The 18,602-nt window shown below is 38.8% G+C and overlaps 1 protein-coding gene across 3 annotated transcripts in view; it reads right to left on the reverse strand.

Moving 5' to 3' along the window:
• The window catches only part of LOC134527312 (pre-mRNA-splicing factor 38B), a 168,808-nt gene that overhangs the window by 89,502 nt on the left and 60,704 nt on the right, over positions 1-18,602 (reverse strand). The gene's annotated exons all lie outside the window — the stretch shown is intronic.

Genomic DNA, 18,602 nt, shown 5'->3' on the forward strand with positions numbered 1-18,602 from the left:
GTACGAAGATTAAACTTTCCTTTCTGTTTGTTTATGTACACAAATAAAGTGATTCTGGCCACAAAACAATGTGATAAGTTATGCTGCATTTATAAAGCTTTACCTTTAATGTGATAACACATTTGTGATCTAATAAGGGTTTTAAAACACAATATTTCTTTATTAACATATTTAAATTGTTTTGGTTTATGATAACATTCACAAACAAAATTTTTAGTGGAAAAATAAAAACTATTGTTAGAATCCTGTGCAGAATAGCAAACACATCAGTAATGCCCAAGCATTTCCAACAGTGTATTCCTTTCTGACAGCAAAATAAACACAGGTGATGAGCAGACTGTTCTTAAACTCTAATGGTCATGAAGAAACCTCTCTTCCAATGTGACTACTATCTGGGTGAAAGAAGATAGGATAGTACAGCCATGTCTCTAGTTGAGTTGTACACATGCTTGTGTACAGAAGGAGCAGTGTCCTTTTTGTTTACATATAGAAATTACATTTTGGAATCCTATTTATAGTTAAGCCAATCACTGACTTGATTGCGTAACACTGTGAGATTGCGCCTAGCTGCAGAAAGCCAGCGTGCAACGGGAAGTTGCCCACCATGAGTACGAGGCTGGCACTCTGCAGGTAGCCGCACTTGCTGCTTGCTTTACACACAGCAACACTTTCAATTCCTTTTTATCTTTTAAGAAGTGCATTTGAATTTTTAACCAAAAGATGGCATTAGAGGTTAAAGAAGAGCTTTTATTTTTATTTAATTTGTGAGATTTTGATCATTCTTTTACTTTACTAATTTGAATAATCAACTTCACAAATCAAGTAAGTATTCAATTTTTTGCTGAAAATCAATTTTGATTAGGTATGTCATAATTAATCAACAATTATTGGATGAGAAAATTCACACACAATGTAGTTTTACAAGAGTTTCTTCATTAAAAACAATTTCTTGGTTAAATACTTTTTTATAATTTTTTATAATTTTCATTTGCACAATATTAAAATAAATTGAAATTTTAATAAATATTTTGTGTATATTAAATTGTTCTATTCATCATTTTTCAAATGGGCGCCTTAGGCGCCTTTCAACTAACTAGTATTTAATATTTATTTTCGTTGCTTATAGTATTTATGGCAAGCTTCTATGGATTGATGTTACTATGATTATATAGAAGAATGTAAGAAAGAAACATGACTTGGAAAATTCAGCGAAATGTTGGGTTTGTTTACAGAAAATAATTGGTTTAAATACATTTGTCACACATTAAAAAAATATTTGTTAATTTTTCTTGTTTACATTTTCCATTTTCTATAGGCACTGGCTGCTGGTATGTAGGGCTGGTTTGAGGCCACGCATACCTGTAAGCTGCAGCACTGCTAGGGTGTCCACTCAAATAGGGCAATTTACCACTTGGATTATCTTGGTGATCATGGCTACCACCTGGGTTTAAAGTTAAACAAAGAGCAGTTGGTGTGCAATACAAAGGCGGTGGGCCTCCAGTTATTTGAAACAGACACGGTAGACACTCTTCGAAAAAATGTTTGCCTTACATAAGAGGGAATTGGGAGACGAGGCGAGTGAAAGTAGTGGGAGAAGGCAGTTCATGTACACGAGCAGTGTAGGTTGGTTCCTAAGATGCCACATAAAATAATTTTGGAGAGTCTGTATAACTTGGTAAGGATGCATATCACTAAGCCAAGATAAATCCTAAGTTTTCTTTTAGGCAGTTGATAAATTACAATAATTTAAATTGTTTGCTGATGAGGAATTACTCCAGTGTATTACAGGGAAATGTTCTGGGATGGTTTTGGAGGTGTCAGTTGCATTCAGCGAGGCAAACCTGGGAAGAAGTTAAATTGGATATTTGTAACAGTGTTTGCCCGAAAAGGGTCAGGGAAGAACTTAAAAGCCAATATGTTTACATTTTTCAGCAGGAAGGGGAAAGCATGGCTGAGTCTGTACAAAGCATTATAAATGATTAGAGGAGTCTGGTGGTGCACACTGAAGATGAAAACTTGATTAAGTTAGCATGGGGAGACGTCTCCGCGACGTCTCTGTCGCACCCGCCCCTCTGTGCGACCCGCCCGAGAGAGAGAGCCTGCTTCCGCCTGCCTGTACTGTGAGTTACGCTAACTTCGTCGCACCTGTTTCTCCAATTTTCCGTCGGAGCCGTCCCCTAGGATTGACGTCATCCTGGAAGAGAAGCTTTGTGGAAACGCATTTACAAGATGTGAGGAGGACATCTAGCTGCTCGCCTCTGGACACTGTCTGCACGCGAGCTACGTGAGGGCGCTCCGCAGTGCCTCCGGAGCTCCGTGCCCGCTGCCTAGCCGCTGAGTCAGGCCGCTTCCGCGCGTGTGGTGTCTCCTCCGCTGTCAGGGGCCGTGCGGACTGGCGACTCCCGCTGGAGTTCCTGCGGTTGAGAAGCTAGCCCCTTGCCCCTTCTACTGGGGACTCTCTGCTGACAGTGTACCCCTCCCGTCTCACCCCATGGTCTTGGAGGTGCACTCGTCTGTCTCGCCTGAAAGTTGTTCTTTGTTATAGTGAATGTCTGGAGTTTGGCGACTGGTGCCCCTTGTGTTTCCAACTCCCGCGCTACATCCACGTCCAGCCGATCGTCGCCCCAACAGTGGCTCGGACTTTTCATGCAGCTGTAGCCAAGTCTCGCCGTTAACAACGTCCTTCGTTTCACTGGTAGACGATCACCGAGCATCAAGATACGACGGTCTTCATCTTCAATATTCGCTTCGCAACTCAAGATACCACCTATGTAGGCTTTCTTTCCGGGCAGGGGGCCTTTTAGGGGTGGGTGTTGAAGCGGCCCACTGCCTCGTACGTCGCTACGTCACAGCCTTCTCACCCCTCTCTCCTCTTTCCCCAGTGAGTTTGTTTCCCCCTCCTGCTCTTTTCAGCTTCCCGCCAAAGCTCTCCGACAGCAGCGCGCTCTATACGAGGCTTTATAAGCAGCCGTCGGCTGTGCCCCCGGGCTCTTTTTAGCTTAGCATACTTTAAGCATGTAATCAGTTAGCTTGTTAGGCTAGGACGGCACCGAGGGAGACTTCGCTTCATGAAGGGCTTTAATGAATTTCTCTTTGTGTGGGCACGAGATGGCCGTGTGTAAAGTAAGTTGTTGTATAGTCGTGGGATCCCAGTGAGTAACGTATAGTTCATCTTTCGCCATCATGCAGGGTTTTGTTAGGTTTGTCTGGGACCCCGACTTGTTCGCCCTAATTAGGTTTTTTCGGTAGCATGTTTTCTTACGCGGTTTGCACAGCCGCCTTTCACGCTCGTCGCCTGGGCTTGTCTGACAGTTTCTCATTTTCGTTTGTGGTATGTGCTTTAATACTTGCTTTAAGCACCTTAAGTGCTCTCGTCATGAGTTTCCTGCCAGTGTGACGTTTTTGCTGTTTTCCGCCCTTTTGGCTTAGCGCACTGCCACGTGTAAGGTAAGCGCTCCCATGGGCCGACGTCTGGATAGGGACATATTACACTGTTCAGTATTTCGGCCACTTTGGCTGTAAGCATCAGTCTGTCCCCTGATACATGTTTTTTCTTAAATATTTTAGAGTTAACATGTTTATCGTAGCACCACGCTGCACTTATTTGTTGCCTCTAGTTTGCATGTAGTATGCGCCATATGTTACCCCAGGCATTCCTAATGTGTAATGTTAGCTTGGGACCTTTCTTCCTTTTTGAACTTCATACTAGTCAACATTTTCAAACGTGAATTGTAACTACTTTTATAGCGCAGTATAATGCGCTGAGTTATTGTAATTGCTTATAATCTTTGTGGGACCTCAGCTCCCCGCAATCTTGTCTTACTTAACTTGCAAAGATCTAATGTCTACTTGTTCGGAGCCTGACTGGCCAACGTCACTATGTAATTTTGAAATTTTGTCAAACTTGTTATAAAACAAAAAGATAAAAAGATATTATTAAATGGATGCAGATCCGAATTTGATATCCGACTTGCATGTTTTATTTGTTTTCATATGTTTTCGTATAGCAATCATTCATACTATACTGTAATATTTACCGCAATACTTAAGAAACACAACCAGTTCTGTCTAGATGTCCCTAACAGAAGGGACTACAGTTCTGTACACTTGTACAATAGTTAGGAGTGTACAGGGACTCTACGAGCGCCGTTTGTGTAACTTGGTGTGAATAAGCTGGTTCACGCCACGGTGCAAAGGAACAGGAGTACAGGTGAAATTTTTGTGGTAAACTAGGTCATTTGGAAAAAAATAGTTTTCAAAAGAGCAAGGAGCTGTGATTCATGTATAGTAAGAAAATATGTATTTACAAGGTGGCTAACTTTTGGTTTGGATTGTTTTTTCATAGCTTCAGTACCATTAGATTTTTCTTAATTTTTTTTTGTCTGAGGCTGTAATAGACCCTTGGATTTGTATATTGTTAAAGTCATTTTCGTAGTGTGTAAGTTTTTTTTTCTCTATTTGTGTGTTAAGAATCGTAACTTAGTGTTTTTGTTTTAACCCTTAAACACTGTATGTGGGTCTGAGAGATCCTACCAATTCTTTCTTGTATCGCCAGTTTTTTATTATTTCGAACAGCCATCTGGCAACCCTGCTACTTTCATATTATGAAGAGGAGAGTGACTGTATAGAGCTGTCAGTCGGCCGGAAACTGTCGTTCAGTAAACAAGGTGTTTTGGGTCTGTGAGACCCAGGTCCAGTAAATGTGTAAGTCTGGTATTTATTCACACAATGGCAAGTTTATATGAATTACAGAAATAAGTACATGTTAGTGATTCTAACTTTGAAAAAACAGATTCTCAGTGGTGGGAAAAAATTGGTAGTGATGTCAGCAATCCTACTAGCATTGAATTTCCTCAAGATTTCGCAACTGAAAGTGATCATCAGTTTGTGTCGAAGCAACTGAAGAAGAAATTCCTGTAAATTAAAATATTGCAAGCGTGACACCTGCTCAACTGAACACGATGCCAGCCATCAACCATAATACATTACAGTAAAAATCGTTACAAATGGCCTTCTATTGTGCCAAAGGAAACAAGAACCCCGTATAAAAATACTGTTACACATTTTCCAGGCCTAAAAGGACCTGCACATTCAAAAGGTGCAAAGGCAAAGGCGCATGAGTCATGGAGAATTTTGTTTGATGATGAGATCTTCAATGAAATAGTACAAGTTGGGTGAGTACAGGTCGAGGTATGCTAATTCTAATAGATCTGAAATGCAAAATATTGTCAAAACAGAGTTTGAATCAGTTCTGGGGATTTTTCCCTAACAACAATTTACAAATCTGATCATGAGCGACTAACTTCTTCATTTTCAGAGATTGAGAAAGGTTTTGTTGCATTATGGCCTGTCTCAGATTTGATGATACTACTACACAGAGGAAAACATGATTCAGTTGCAGCCTTTTCATACATTTTTCAGACTTTTATCAACAACTGCCAAAATAATTTTTCTTTAGGTGAATATGCATGTGTTGATGAAATGCTCGTAGGATTCAAGGGTAGATGTGCTTTCAAGATGTACATTCCTAAAAAGCATAACAAATATGAAATAAAAGTTTTATGTCTCACGGATGCTAGAAATTTACTTCTACAATAGGTGTGTGTGTGTGTGTATGTATGTGTATTTGTATGTCTCTCTCTCTCTCTCTCTCTCTCTCTCTCTCTCTCTCTCTCTCTATATATATATATATATATATATATATATATGTGCTGGAAAAGACACAGATGGTACTACTCTTATTTTGGAAGACAGAAATTTAGCCAAACCTACCCACGCAGTTCTGAGGTTGTGCACTCCTATTGAAGACACTAACAGAAATGTTACAGCAGACAACTACCGTGTTTTATCGCATAAGGGTCGAACGCGCGTAATCGTCGCCACCATATTTTAGGCTGTCAAAATTGGGATAAAAAAACTTCTCGCGTAAACGTTGCAATATGTTTTTGGTCCCGCTAGTATTTGCCGAGCTCTTTGTGTAGGTATCTTTTCCGTATAAAACAATGTATTTTAGAGTAGAAATCTAATATTTATTCGGTCATTACCACTTACTTAATAAATTAACAGAAAAATACGAAGTTGTTTGATGTGTAAATTTTCTTATAAAGACGTTCTTAAACGTTATTTCCTTTATCTGATTGTCTGTGTTGCCGCGGCGTACAACTTATAAAAATGTAGCCAGCGCATCATTCATGTTTGGTTATGTTGCTTCCCGTATAGAGCGCGCGCACGTAGTCGAATATCGATATCTCGCCGAGTGCATACAACGCGCCCTCTCTGTCAGGTGCCGAGTTAACTACATTTGATAGCCCGCATTCTTTCGTGGCAAGTGTGTACTTCGACACGTTCGTTCACGTCAGATTCAAGTGGCTTGCGTTCGCGTTAGAGTTTTGGTTTTTCTATTTAAAGTTGAAGAAAGGTTTTTGTTTAAGGAATTATTAATATAGATTGTTTGGCGTGCTCTTGTATACTCCACCTTTTTTTTAAATGAACGTACTTTCCATGAACAGGTTTTGTTTTTATGAATAACTTTACCTAACAAAAAATTTTTTTTTCGCATATTCGTCGCAGCCCTACTTTTCAAACTTGATTTTAGAATAAAATAAGCGACGATTATACGAGAAAACACGGTAGTTCACATCAGTACAACTTGTTGACAAACTTATTCAAAAGGGTCGTGACCACACGCAAGAGAACGAGTGATGACTGGAAGGATGACCATGGTAGCGTGCTGACGTTGTGGCTGATGGACTTCAGCAGCCTGAGACGACAAGAACCCGCCTACTGTGACTGATGGGGCTGAGCAACATACAAAATGGAGAAACAAACTGTAAGTTACGAGCCACGACTGATTGGGCGCGAGGCCCAGAATTTTCCCACTATTAACTGGTCAGTTTTTTACAGAGTGTTTTTCGGTGTTAATGAAACAAACTAAGAATCCCTGGAAGCCTAGGCATTGAGAAAAAAGGAAATAAGTCAGTGAATTTGTTTGTTGCACACAGAGTTGTTGGATAGCCCTGGAAGCCAAATTGTGTGTTGCACGCACATAGCAGGTTACACTGGCCACACAGCCTGTAGATATTTTTTGCAATAGGCTTATGTCATGCATATTTTCGCCTAAGAATTGCAAAAGCAGTGCAGGAAATCAACACCCAACCTTTTGTGAACTGTTGGAGCTTAAACATCGTCCTAATTTGTTAGAGGCCCTGAAAAGAACTTATATTTTCGTTGGTCATAACCAATCCTTTACCAGCCTGTAGCGGGTTGATTAGTTGAATAAACTTTGGCGCATTGACGCAAATAAACTGGAATAATGGTGTCAGAGGAAAAAAGAACTGTATGGGCGGATAAACTTTTAAATTATATTATTCAATAATTTAAGAAATGGTACCACCGTGGCAACTCATTGACTTTCGCAATATTTCATACATTTTGTGTAGTGTTTGGTTTAATTTTCTGTAAAGATACTTTTGTGGGGACATTGCTGCAAAAGAGGGTTATTTGTTGGTATACCTAACTCTATAAGGAAGTTTAATAATTATAGTTAGAGCTTAATTTTAATTTTAGGCGATACTGCTAATAAGAAAAAGGTATATTTATAAATTTTTACTGTGTTAATTTTTTTGATATACTGATAATCTATTATATCATCATTTATAATATATAATTATCTGGCTAGGATATGTGCCTAGCTTTCTACAGGTGTTCCAAGTGGTACAAGTTTTTGATTTTTATGATAAATTTTGTGGTGAAACCAATTTTTATTTTTTAATTTTTGCCTAGATGACTCAATTCCCTTTATTTTGATTATTTGTCTATGCTATTTTTAACATTGCTTCGGCAGCAATAGGGTCTAAGTTTAACGTAGTTAACATAGTTAATTAGATTAGTTTATAAAATTTTTTATAATATACATTGCTGATCACAATCTTAGCACTAGACGGGAGCAATGAATTGCTGGTATGCGGGGCTGTTTTGAGTGCATGCATATAACTATAACGCCCTTCAGGCCATCAAAACACTAGGCTACGAGCACAGCCTGCTCCGACAGCTTGACAAAATCCCAGACTAACTCGTGCTCCAAGTATCTTGGCCAAAACAGATACAGAATTCCTCTAAGAGGAAATTACAAAACTGGGAATGCCAGTTTTAAATTTCTTCTCCATCCGCAGCGAGCAGACAAAGAAATTTTTGAGCAAGCTATTGCACCGACTTAACGCCATACTACGCCTTACAATACTTTGTGGGAATGCGAGTCTTTCCGGAGGACTACAGGCACCCCAGGGGCTCCACGCAGTGTTCGAGGTGCCAGAAATTCACATGCATGCAGCAAGCGGGTGCAATATCTTGCCTCGCTGTCGCTACTGCAGCGGGCTTCTCCTGACTACGGCGTGCACAATTACGGTTGACGGCAACCAGGACAAGTGTGTAGGCTGCGGCGAAAACCACTAGCCAGTTACAACAGCTGTTGCGAGTACAAGAGGGCAAAATGGTCGTGCCTTCCCGCCGAAACATGCAAGCAACATGAGGTACAATCGAGCCAGCACTTGATAGCTAATGCACATGCACAAGCCTGGCAGATACTGCCGCCATAACACGCCCCCCTCAGTCCCGCACAACAATACCTGCAGCCAGAGCCACCCCCGAGGAACACCTTTGCTCTTCCGTGAGCACAGCACCAAACTCAAACATACAACAGGTTCAACTGCCTGGATGTGGACGAGCTTAACTCCCCCCCAATGGAAATTTGTCCGACCTCAAAGAACACCCTTCAGAGGTGGAGCAGCATGCCGCGCCAGAACACCCAGAAGGCTGCAAAGAAGGTGTGCAACATGTGAAACATGCAAGTCACAGCCTCAAACACCGTGGCTTCGACAACCGTGCCTAAAACAATGCGGCCGTCACCCTTCCCGTCACACCCCCCGTATCCATCGTATCCTGAAGCTGCAACTCGAGCTAGCCACCTTCTTGACCCATCCGCCAATGAACCAGCTGGCCATGGAACAGGAGCCCGGCATGTCTGCAGACACTGCCGAGAGCACTCGCGTCAATGAGCTGACAAAAACACGAACACTTAATGGCCTCAGGCTAGCAATTAGTGTCGCATAAAATTATGCAAACAACCCAGTTATTCCTAACATACTGGAACCACTGGGCACCATAATTATGGTATGTACCTCGAACATGAAATGTCAAGGAGGACATTTCCAACAACACCTCAAAACTCAAGCCACTTTTTTTGATAGTCAATCTTTCTAGGCAGTACACAGGCGACACTTCAAAGCAGCTGCGGAAGTGAATGGGTCGCGCGAGGAAGAAAAAGCTACATACAGCACTCGTCTTTGTCTTGCAACAATTTCCACTTGAGCTGCAACAGACAATATCAGTTCTAGACCAGAGAGAATAATCGGTGTTATTGGAAGCCCTAGAATGGAAGTATGGGAAAATTTGGGTGGCAGATACAGACTGCTTTGAAGACATGCCAACAGTGATCCTCAGACACACTTCAGCCTTTCAGGGCTGACATTGAGAGGTTCGTGAATCTTGCTTACTCAAAGAATCCTACAGAGTTCCGACAGCAGCTAGATAGTAGTATATTTATAGATGGACTCAGGAATGCAAAAGTACAAAAACCTTTTGTCACACTAAAAGAAGTGTTGTGATACCCTGGTTCATGCCGTGGAGACAAAATTGTAACATAATGCATCCAGGAAAACCAGCATCAAGACTAGAACAGGATTACGAAGGAAACACCAATGCCACCACCATCGAAGGGAATATCATCAAGGCGCTGAAGACACTGCTGAATAGTAATCAAGGCTCCAAGTTCCAGAGGACAGGATGTCATGAATGGTGCTTTGCCTGCAAAAAAACTAGGGCATATTCAATAATACTGCGTGGCATACAAGGAAACTCCATAGCAATAAGAACAGGGAAACAAGAAGTAGCTAGATTTTTGGGAAACAACAGCCCCTAGGGTGTTCCCTGTATCTTTATTCTGTAGAGGCAATGACAGTCTGTTACTCAATGGATGGATAGATAGCAGACAGTGCTTACTTACCATCAACATTGGAGCATCACCATCTATAGTTTCAACTGACATCGTCAACAAGAAACAACTGAGAACATCACTCTCATACAAACTGAAAACATCTACTGGAGACACATCAGAATTACTACTTCACAAATTGTCTGAATTATTCCGCCATCTCCTTTGCTGGCGGAATCACAATTCTAATAGAGATTTGAGAGTTTGTTGTTCTTTGGAACTTTGATTTGTTCAAAATGGATGCTCTGTTATGGTTCTGAAATACTTTAAAACCACATGAATGGCTGATCAACTGAAGTTAGCTACATTTAAAACCAGCAATAACTTATTCACCTTATTATATTATGTGATGTATATTCAGATAAAAATATGCGACGTGATACTGTAAGCAGGCTTATCACCGAGTAATTAATTATTTAATTGAAATTTAATTTATTTCTAAAGGAAACAAAAACATTATTTATATAAACTCATATTAGATGGGTTTAAGAATATGTCCAATTCACTATATTTAAAAATTGCAACACGGGTGCCAGTCCAACATTTAAAATTCATGTCTTCGTGATGAGAAATAGCTTTTAATTGAACTACAATTTAAATTTTAAGTCTAAAGATATTATATTTTCTTTTGTGATTGCCAATGTCAGTTTCTTAAATATTAGGTAATAAAAGTTATATTTACAATTTTTCGTAACTTAACATTTTACCTACTGTACATGAAAATTGAAAATTTTCCTGTGTAGAAATTTTTTACTTATTTGTTGTGTTTTGTGATAAGTAGGTACTATTGCATAGTTTCTGTATAATGGAATTAGTTTTTCACACTAAATATTGCAAAAATGTGTCCTGTTTAGAGTGAATCAGAACAAGAGTGGTAGGCTTATATAGGCTATGCACATTTATTCGTAAAAAAAGTACATCTATTACGGGATTGAAATGCCATCGAAATAAGTCCATTTATACATGAATTTCGCTCAATTACAATTGATTGTGAAAATAAAAGGTTATCCTTTTTACCCCTTCCTATCTTTAAAACCTAGCAACATTCCTGCCATGCAAAAAATTTAGTTCGAAACAACATACACCAATAAAAACCCACACAGGTATTATTAAATAAGTAATAACAGAAAAGAGAGTTGCTGAAAGATTTTTTTATTAATACGTAGATTATTTCCAAATAGAAAATTTCTCCCAGAAATAAATGCCAAGAAGAAATTGTCAATAAAAGTTATTATTTTGTAATGACTTGCAGTAGTTACAAAACTTTTAACGTACACAATTCATAAATGCTTTGCTGAACGAAGAAACTCTCCATAAAATTTATTTTCACCTCACAAAAACATGACATAGGTTGGAGCCAATCAAGCAGAAGTATAAACTAAACAAAGGTGTCTTTTTAAGTAATAAGAATTTTCTAAATACTAAAAAACCCCATGAATCTCTAAACATTTTCGTACTAAGCTACCGGACTAATGAGATGACCATGGTTCTTCCCAAGATGCACCTACGAGTTACTGCAGGATGAGAGTCAGTCATGTCTTCAAAATTATGTGTGTGAATATCAAGATAGATTGTAAGGGATTTGTGTTATTCCTCTCGACAGAAATAACTACTTAAATGTGTCATTTCTATTCTGTATCATTCACTCTGCATAAAACTAAATTAACGAACACAGTTTATAACCAAATTATTGTGCTTTTGGTAAACTTTAGGTTAGTACAAGATATGTATGACTGTTTCATACTGTAGCTCCAAAACCAAAAACTCACATATAAATAGCAAAGATTATGCAGGGGCATTGTCATTTTGGAGGCTCCACCGCCTATACAGTAGAGTCCCGCTAATCTGAACCCCGCTAATCCGAAAATCTGCCTTATTCGAAAAGGGCTAGGACAAAAAAATTTAATTTTTATAACATAGGAAAGGTAAAGAAAAACAAGTTTTTTGAAGTAATGTTGTATGTTTATTAATATGTACATAAGAAACATATAGTTTATCTATTTCACTGCCTAACTGAAAATAGAAAAAAATAGGATTACGTACGTAGTACTTAAAATTGAAAATTTTTGAATTTACTTACATACTATATGTAGAATTCATGTTCTGTACAGGATTGACACAAAAAAAATGCATTAAAAAGCAAACCATTATCTAAGAGGTAAAGTCAGTAATCTTCCTTTTAATGCAATGCACTAAATCGGCTTGAAGATGCAATGTTTCGCCAACGCCACATAAACATAACATCTGTTGAGGTTGCATCGGAATGTTGCTCGACGTAGCGCAAAGCCGGATCAAGGGCACTGGCTGCGGCAGTGTGAGAAACATCAGTCGGCGCGTTCCCTTCCTCCTCACTGTCGTCTGCATCGAGATCAGTTGACTTTCCCTGCACAGCTGCTACGATATCTTCATCTGTGTATTCCTCGTGGCCACAGTGGTCAATGGCCGTCCATTTTTCAACGCACTCTTCTGTATTTTCGCAACCTGGTACAATTTTTTTCACTAGTTGAAGTTCAAACTTTTCTTTTGCCGGGGGGAAGGCCGTTTGGACAAACTTTAAATCAGGCCAGAGATTTTTCCATGATTTCCGTAAAGATTCCTTTTGTTTTTTCTCCCAAGCTTCTGCTTCCCAGTAAATGACATCTTTGATGGTGATTTTCTTGAGTTTATGTAAGATTGTCAGTTCATTCTATTCAAGCAGGCTACGAAAAAGCATTTTTCTGTAATTCTGTTTCAAAGCCTGCAAAACTCCTTGGTCCATTGGCTGCAAAATAGAAGTGATGTTTGGTGGGAGAAAAATGACTTTGATATCACCGAAAACAAGTTGCATTTCTTTAGGATGTGACAGAGCATTGTCTATGAGTAACAAAGCACTAGGAGGCAATCCATTTTCTTTGTTAAAAGCCTTTACTTTTGGCACAGATTGTTTTTCAAACCAGTCTTGGAACAAGACACAATCCATCCAAGCTTTCTTTTGGTTTCTGTAAAATACAGGGAGAGTGTTCATGTTCATGTTTTTAAAACACCGTGGTTTTGCCGATAACCATCAGAAGAAGCTTATTTGTGGCAGAAACGTTGCAGCAGGCTAATACAGGCATTGTTTATCCAGTTTAAACCCTGCTGCTGATCATCTTGTGATGCAAGACTTTTGGTAGGCAATACTTTAAAGTTAAGTCCCGTCTCATCCGCGTTATAAACTTGCTGTGGCGAGTAGGAAGAAATGATATCTTTGAACTCCTCAAGGTATTCATTAGCTGCTTCGCTGTTCGCTGACAGTTTCTCCCCAGTTATTGTAAGCTGCCTGATTCCATGTCTCTTCTTCCAGTGGTCTAAGAAACCGCAACTAGCCGTAAATGATGCATCACCATCCATGAGATTGTTCAATTGAAGCACTTTTTCTTGAATCAGAGGGCCAGTGATAGGGATTCCTTTTTGTCTTTCTTGGGTAAACCATAAAAAAAGTTCCCAGTCCAGTTTTCCGTAAGAAGACACTGTCGTTTTGCTACGTTTTTCAATCATTTTTTCATGTGTGGTAGTACAAAACTGCTCAATTTTACCTCTGTTCTTTTTTCCAATCGGAAATGGTTGCTTTGCCGACACTGAATTCTTTTGATAACAGAGTGGCACTTTCATGTTTAGCAAGTCTTTTCAGCACTTACAGTTTTTCTTTTAATGTACACGAGTTATGTTTACGCGTGCTTGTCATGATGACCAACAGCAGGGACAAGCACAGAATGTAAAAAACCACACTACACAAAACACAGGGCAAGTGCACAGTAGCAGGTGACATAGCAGTAGCATGTGAAGCACTGACTGTCCGACTCATCATAGTTGGGAATGGAAGAGGAGAGGAATGCGTAAGCCTCTGCGGGAAGGAAAATGGGAGCTTTGTTTACACTGGTTGAAGGTCACTGCTCACTGCCCTTCCGCTAATACACACGAACCGCCCTTCATTTCGACCTAATGTCACGTAATGTAGGCTGTTGGATTTGTTAACTCGGAATATTTGAAATCGCAGTTTAGTTTATGTGAGTAATTAACAAATATTATATGATTAGAGATGGTGATTTATAGCATTTAAAATAATAACATTTAGCAATTTGAATTAAAATTTAGCTTTTTGTAGCATTTTTAAAAACAAGATTTAGCGAATTCTCTCATTTTACATTACTGAAGAAAAGTATATTTTTAAAAAGCATTAAATAATACACATATTAATTATTAAAAACCACAGAAATAAAGATCAAGCACAACTACAAAGATAGCCTATCTTGGCAGGTTTCCAAACAACTTTTTAGCACTTATGAGTGCAATAAATTGAATACTTAAAATTACAATAAATAATTTTTAGCCGTGTTCATGGCCATAGTTGATGTAGAGTGCCCAAATAATGTTATTGAAACTCGTTTTTTCAATTTTTTTTTCGTTTTTTCAATTTTTGCCTTCTTTTATTTTCGATCATGACAGAAACCGTTGTTTTTCGTTTTACCGACTTTTTTTCTTCATCCGATTTCTCGGTGAATATTTTTTTGCACCCTGACATCCCTCAGATTTAATGTGCTTTTCAAGTATATCTTTTTTTTTTCCACTCCAGTCAGCGATTACATGAATTGCACATTAAAATATTCGTATCACTTTCGTAGAACTGTTCACTTTTGTATTCATTTATGCGATCGCGAATGAAAATTACGTTTTGTCCCATTTTTACCACGAGAAATAACAGTATACAACACATTCACGAGTATGCGCGTATTCGTAAACACACCACCTTCCACAAACTACACAACAACGCGGCTTTCACGTGAAACACAGCCAGAAAATGGGACTTACAATTGTTAGCGTGGCGAAGCAGAGATGTCGCAATATGGTGGCCTAAAAACTTGTACTCTGCAAGATGACGGACAATCTTCCAGCTAGTTGTTCTTTGCTTTGTTTACAATCGCGAGGCACGGATGGCTGTTCTTCATTCAATATTTACGAACAAATAGTTGTTGTTAATGACGTGACAATAAGATAATTGTGCTGAATACGCCATAAAATGATGGTTTCTTTTGATACTGAACTGAAACAAAATACAATCGGTAAATAAATTGTGTAGAGTATAGACGAATCTACGTTTTTTACCCTTATTTCGCATTTATCTCGGAATAGTCTAGATTTCGCATTTTATAGCGGAAAAAATATAATTTAGCATATTTTCGCATCTATTTTGCGAAAACGAAAAATCACCATCCCTATATATGATACTAAATATGTACGCTAAATAATAAAGATGTATTTTTCATCTGACCTTTCATACGTATTTGACGTAAGACACTAAATAAGCCTCAAAAAAACAACAATATATGGCATTATAAGACTAAATTCCGCCTAATCCGAATTTTCCCTAATCCGAACAGGGTTCGGTCCCAATTAGTTCGGATTAGCGGGATTCTACTGAGTGTGTGTATATATATATATACACACACACACATATACATAAAACCACACACACACTCAATCACTCACACACACTCACTCACATACTTATTCACTTACACACACTCACACACACAGTCTTGAAATTTAACCTAATTCGTAGAACCAAGACTCATCTATGGTGATAGCCCTGTCAAGAAAGTCTTCAACCACTTCAGCTCCCAACCAGTCCTCATCTCATGCCTCTCCACATGCCCTTTGTTTAGAAGACAAAAGCTTTTGAATGATTTTGACACACATAATTTCCAGTTTTTTTGTTAAAATCTAATAAACAATTGTCTTGCTCAATGAAAGCTCTGCAAAAATAATTTTGACTGCTAAACAACAGTCCTGTAAGACACAATCGCAAATTCTTTCCACAGTTTCATCACAAACAGAAGTGAAAATGTATCCTAAACAAGACTTGTCTTAGAAACCTTATGCATAGCTGCCAACCTTTCATGCCAGTCATCAGTAATCACTCGGAGGCATATCCAGGATTCGGTGTGGTGAGTTTCCTGGGGGGGGGGGGGGGGAGGGGTTAGTTTAGTCACCCCATCCCCAACACCCTTGTTAATAACACTACAGAACATACATTAAACTACATTTTTCAGCATAGGCCCACTGATAACAGCATTTTGAAATGAAGAAATGCACTCTTCACATAAATAAAATGTCAATGTTGTATGTGTCATACACTTTACACTAACATTAAACTCTTGAAGTCAGATGTTGTTTCGTTGCATGTTTTGCAGCCTGCAACTGTTTTTGGGAAAAATGTTTTTTGAAGCACACTTCCCCATCTGATGCAGTCTTTACTTTTTGAATTAGAAGTGCAGAAAGAGACTCTGTTGACAATGACGGCCTAAATTCAGTATGATTTTTTCGCACAGAACTAAAAATTCGCTCTGTGGAGGCATTGCTATGAGGGACACTCAATAATGCAAACATTACTTTACTTAGGGCACTGTATTTAATTTGACCACTTTCATTTTTCAACTGACTTATTTTCCACCAACTTTCATCAGACCTTGAACAATTTACAATGTCGTCTGTGAAATTTTCGAATTGATAGGCTGCAAACTCTTCTTCGAGCCTGTCACGCTGACTTTCTTCTATAAGTTTTGGAAATCTATGGACGAAATACTCTACAGAAGTAAATGAAACATCTTGCCTATCAGAAATGTCAGCTTCCTCTGCATGTTTTAAGAATACGTCAGTAAGAGAAAACTTTTTTAAAATGTAAATACAAGCTGCAACATAAAACTCCCTCACAGAAGAATAGAAATTTCTAACATCTATATCTTTTACAGACTTTTCCTGTAAGTATGCCCTAGTTTTCGCACCAATCACCCGCTCCGAATCAGACTTTTGATTTTTAACCTTCTGAAATTCAACCTCTGTGATTGAAGTGGCTCCAAGTTTCAGAGCAGATGGTTTGACAAACCTCATAAGTAAGTCTGTCAGAAGACCAACAAACTTTCTTCTCAAGATGTGTATGACAGGGGCTTCCTGCTGTAAATACACATTAACAGAATTAAAAACTGGGAGAACAGCTGTTTATTTGTTGAATCCACTTTCAGAAGAGGACCATGACAGAACAACATTTGTAAGGCTTCCCACTGGTCTACAACCCGAGTAATACAATCAAGCAAAGAAAGCCAATGTGTACTTACATACTTCAAAATTTTGTGACTTTTCATCCCACAAAATTCCTGGTACACCTTCAAAGTATTCTTCCTCTTAGAGCTTTTTTCTAAGTAATAAAATAGTTGCACTAAGAAGTTTTCAACATTTACTAACAGATGTGAGGATGCCTTCTGAGCTGCCAAATGTACTAAATGGCATGAACAGCACTGCATTACAACTGCAGGGTGGTGTTCTTTTACAAAGGATATTACTCCTTTTGTTTCACCTGTCATTGTGTTTGCATTATCTGAAGCAAATGCAATGCAGTTTTCCCATGGAATACTGAGAGAAGAGAGCTCTTTATTGATAACTGAAAAAATTCCTAACCCGGTGTTGTCACTAGTTTCCAAAACCGACAAAAGTACAACAGATACCTGACCTCGAGCTGAATTGAAAAACGAAACAACCAAAGGGTACATCTTCACAGAATTGGAATCAGTACTTCCATCAGTTGCCAACGAGAACGGCACCTGCTGCAAAATAGAAACTATTTCTCTTTTTGATTCACTTGTCATGTGCTGAACCAATGCATTCGTCTTGCAATCTTTGAATCAGGAAACATAGCCCTAAATAAATTACCTGCGTGGTCGGAGACCGATAATGGGATATTATTCTCAACTAGAAATGAAGTGAACAACAACTCTGCATTCGTAACATCCGTATCGCCACTGTTTACAAAAAAAGACAAAATTGATTAATTGTCTGATTTCACTTTCGTATAATCTCGGTGTTTCTTGCATTCAAAATGTCTTCGGCAGTCGTCTCTACCTCCGTGGGCAACCGAAAAATCACTATTACAGACGTTGCAGAATACATGATTCTCAGACACAGATGAACGTGAAAAACACGGCCATTCACTTGCATAAATGTCCCGGCATTTTTGTAATACAGGTGTTCTTTTGCTAGTACTTTCACTCCGCACAGCAGCACGCTTCATCGTATTTTCAATGCCACTCTGAAACGGTAAAATAAGTGACGCTGCCACTCTTAAACGGTAAAATAAGTGACGCGTCGCCCATGCAATCCAAACATAACGGCCATGTTTACAGTTAACACGAAAAAGATGCCGAGACTGCTTGAAAAAATCGCTGCAACAGCGCTACTATTGCAAGATATCGACAGCGATAGCTATCGTACTCACAGCGTCAGCGATATCATTCTATAGTAAACATATATCACGTAAATTGCTTTTTGTAAAAAAAAATCCATAATACTTTCTTACCAACCCGTAATTCAGTAATATATGTCACTACACCGTAATAATTACGGACAACCGTAATGGTTGGCAGCTATGCTTATGGCCCTCCAGAAACCTTTTCAACCACTTGATAATGGTTAGTCCCTTCAAAAAATCTTCTCCATAAACTTGACTCAAAGACTCAAAAACTTCACAGCCATTCATACCAAGTTT

This window comes from Bacillus rossius, chromosome 1, assembly GCF_032445375.1.
Source record: "Bacillus rossius redtenbacheri isolate Brsri chromosome 1, Brsri_v3, whole genome shotgun sequence".
Lineage (NCBI taxonomy): Eukaryota > Metazoa > Arthropoda > Insecta > Phasmatodea > Bacillidae > Bacillus > Bacillus rossius.